The sequence below is a fragment of the Sinocyclocheilus grahami genome, unplaced genomic scaffold, assembly GCF_001515645.1.
Source record: "Sinocyclocheilus grahami isolate Dianchi unplaced genomic scaffold, SAMN03320097.WGS_v1.1 scaffold132.1, whole genome shotgun sequence".
In the NCBI taxonomy this organism is placed as follows: Eukaryota; Metazoa; Chordata; class Actinopteri; order Cypriniformes; family Cyprinidae; genus Sinocyclocheilus; species Sinocyclocheilus grahami.
This window is the reverse complement of record NW_015505311.1, coordinates 1,620,061-1,624,019: the sequence shown is the minus strand read 5'-3', so window position 1 is coordinate 1,624,019 and position 3,959 is coordinate 1,620,061. Positions and strand designations below refer to the sequence as shown.

At 38.2% G+C, this 3,959-nt stretch overlaps 1 protein-coding gene across 1 annotated transcript in view; it reads left to right on the top strand.

Annotated features, from left to right (window-relative positions):
• Positions 1-3,178: 3,178 nt before the first annotated feature.
• The window catches only part of LOC107590714 (ubinuclein-1-like), a 26,526-nt gene continuing 25,745 nt past the window's right edge, over positions 3,179-3,959 (top strand). Inside the window, exon 1 of the mRNA XM_016279622.1 lies at positions 3,179-3,561. The gene's annotated coding sequence lies outside the window, so the exon portion shown is untranslated. The remainder of the gene's footprint in view (positions 3,562-3,959) is intronic.

Genomic DNA, 3,959 nt, shown 5'->3' with positions numbered 1-3,959 from the left:
ATTTTAAAGAAGACCCATGGCAGATTATTGTTGAAGTAAAAAAAGTTTAAAAAGTGAAACCCCCAAAAAAGTTCTAGATGTTTAGGTTTATGAAAATGATTTATGAATGATGTTTTATATAAAATATATATTTTATGAAATATATTGAACTCTATACCTGCTAGAAAATCAAAGCCATAAATCTAAACAAGTTGTATTCCAAATTTGAGGTTGATATCTCAAAAAATGAGCTTTCAGTAAGATTTTGTTTGGGCACAGTACCACATTTTCCCCATTAGATGCCAGCAAAACTCTGCTGTGAACACAGTGGTTGGATTTGAGATTTGAGTTTTTCTCTCTCAAATATTTCAAGAACACACACAATTTTTATTTTTTTTCTGAGAGGAACAATTTTTTGTACCTAGTGCAAAACAGATTTGTTAAAGGAAATGGAAGTGAAATAGTAAAATTCCAATAAAAATACACACCTGTGCCAAAATGTATGCAGTTGGCAATAACACAGGCAAAATGATAAAAAAAAAAAAACTGAAAAGGACAAAAATGTCCAAAAGGTCGCACAAGGGTTAAACTAGTTTAAAGACAGATGAAACAGTGCTGACATTCTCAACAGCACTGACGCGGAAAACAGGAGAAACATCATGCGACAACAACCCAGTTACTTTTCAATCCACAAATCACCAACATTTACAAAGGATTTACTTTAGAAACACTAGCTAACTGTAACTGTTATTGTGACAGAAATGTAGGAAATTCATATAGAAATGTATTATATGTAGATATAGGCCTATATTAACAAAGTGATTAAATATAAGCCAAATTACAGACAATTTTGTTATAAGCAGTTTTGTGCGTTTCTATTTTTACTAATTAAATGTTTATAGACTAAATAACATAAAGCCATTTTAAATATTGTAATTAAAATTTTGAATTCATGGGTGTCGCTAGGCCATTTTTAGGGGGGCTATAGCGATTAGTTCCATAAACTGTGCACGAATTCGTGATCGCCTCAGTCCCCTTTAAATGTCATATGAAAACTGCGGCAGACTTCGATCGGCTCCTCCCCGTCTTTCAGCGCGTTGCGCGGCGACGCAGAGCAAGAAACAGAGGACAAGGTGTGTTTATCGATAGATTGTTATAATATCTGCATCTGTGCAGTTCTTTGTCATAAATACAGTTTACAAACTACAGATGTCATACACAGATCGGTCTGCACACGCAAACAAAGCCAAAACCTATATAGAAATCCTGGCCAGGACGCGTCCTGGGGAAATGGCACATATGGTCACCTGCACATATGCACATATGGTCACCCTAATGTGTGTATATATATATATATATAGAGAGAGAGAGAGAGAGAGAGAGAGAGAGAGAGAGAGATGCATCCGGCCCCGGTGTGTCCACGACATCGAATCTGGCCTCCTTTTAAAAAAGTGTGGACACCCCTGCTCTGCTCTAAATAAACAAATCTCTTACACGTCCTGGGACTCGTGTCATCCGCATGGATATCAATCAGGTTCTTGATGTGCACTGACCACGGTCTTTCGTGGGCGTCCTGAATAGTTAATATCTCATTGTTATCCACGCTGTTTCATTGTTATCCACGCTGTTCTAATCCCCCGGTGGCTCGCGGGCTCACGGTTGTTCGGATCGGGTACAATGAAGCATGGGAGGAGGAGCGTCGACTATTATTTTCGGCCGGCGCGGCCATCTGCTGCTCGCAGGAAACCCAACACCCCAGAGACGCCCCAGTATCCACACTGTAAACTACCGAGGATGTTTTAATTAAGGCGAGGCAGGTTAACTCTACTGCTTAATGAATAGCCTTCGTTGGCCTTACCCTTGTCGTCCAAAAGTGCTTCTGGTCTCGGCCTCCTCCAAAAACAGTCTTCTAATCCTGGTCAATGAGTACCTGCACGTTTGGGTGTCTCCCTTATTTAAGACACCAGGCTATATATATTTATATCTTCATCATAGCATCAGGTCATTTCTAGAGGTTACTGTGTGTTCGTTCAAGGAGGCACCCAAATTGTGTAGATCTTTTGAGATTTATTAATTTATCTCCAAACTTTAGACTAAATTGAAAAACAAACAAGCAAATAAATGAATAGTGGTGAAACAATTGTCACTCAGAAATGTAAGTTAAGAAGGAAGACTAAAATATTTTTTGTAAGTCTAATGATCTTTGTTTTATTTACAACTTTTATTTACAAATCTTTTCAGTGTACCAAATCTCGTGTACCAAAAAAAGGGGGGAAATGAAGGACAATACAAAAGCATATTTTCAGCACATTTTCAATCATTTGTTCTCCATCGATGTTTGCTCAGTAGCCTACCTAAATATGGTTCTCAGTGACATTATACAGTTAAACAAAGTAAAGGTGGTGGTAAATGTGCGACAGAACAATTAGAGAAGCCTATCAATTAAAATAATAGTTGTGTTTATGGAACCCTAGCCTAATTAAATGTACTTATTTTTTTGCTTAATTAGGCTACTCAGCAGATGACACTCATGATAGTTACAGCGCTTCCTAGTGGTGATCAGAGACATCGCGTCCTCCATAAACTTAAGATCGGCCTATACAGTAAATTATGATGATATAGTTGATAGACTTTAAATAGCAATGATACCATGTGCTTATACTGTACATATTCATCCCACTAAAATGTGGCATAAGAATACAATTAGCAGCTGTGGGAGTGAGTATCTTGCCCAAAACTCATTGAAGCAAATTCTTTACTGAAATTCAAACTTGTTTTACTTTTATCTTCTTCTTAAACCAAGTACTGTGGACATTACATAAATCAAAGTAGCCTACAATTCAGCTAATGTTAGGTTAAAAGCAATACATAATAGCGTGTTGGTCGCGAGATTTATAATAGAGATATGGCATGAAAAAATGAGGATGTTAAATAAACTCAATAGTTACAGTAAGAGAATATTTGTAGGCTACTGTTCTCCAACTTTACGTATACATCAGCGTAACCCATAGATACATATATATATATACATATCTATGCGCTTAACCACAGTAACAATGTGAGACAACATGATTAGCGCAGCAGAACAAATAATGTACATTTCCTAATGAAAAATCAGGCGCAGGATGATGACGACTACACTAGGCAGTGGTCCGTCCAATGAGAGCAGTGAACTGTGATTTTGGAAATAGTTGTGGGTGTCCATATCGATGATGTAATAAGTCTAGTAAAAATGTATCGCTACCAATATAATTGATCGTCATTACTAGCGCGAACAGAAAGGCTTGTGGTCGCCAAGGTGAACCATCGACCAATCCATATTGGAGATAAAGACCGGCTCCTATTTGCGCTCTGCATCTGAAAACGACAATTCTCCATTGCCATGATAACTCAAGCGAATTTTTCATGGGGAGTAGTCGACTATCGGCGTGACGATGGCTACGCTATTCAGGGCCGCGGAGACAGAATGAAACCGCTCAGCCGAACGCTTTCATGAAGAGATTGGCTGTAGGAGACTTCACCAGAACATGCCATGCAAGACAGCATATCAACGATTCACCATAACATGGATACACGTCCGTGGTATGTTTTATGTCTAGCTGTTTCTCCAGATGCAGTAGTGTCAGTTCTCAAACCGGTTCCAGGAGACATTTTGTAAAACACATAGAAAACCCGTTAGCGCCCCAGCAAGCATATCGCTTTAAAATGTTTTAAACCGTGAATAATTTGTGCTAACGTTTTTATCATGTAAAGCTAATATGATAGATAAGTTTTAAGAACCTCACTATCACCGTTTTCCCACGAGCATATCTTTATAGTTAAAGTAGTTTGCCAAATAAACAGTAGGAGGCACTTCGGGTTTGACCATTTATGTGCTACATAGCTTCAAAATAACTCACGCGCAGTTTTAAAGTTATAGGCCTATCCTAACAAAACATTAGGAACATGGATCGCGGAACGAACCAAAAGAGGGGAGGGAG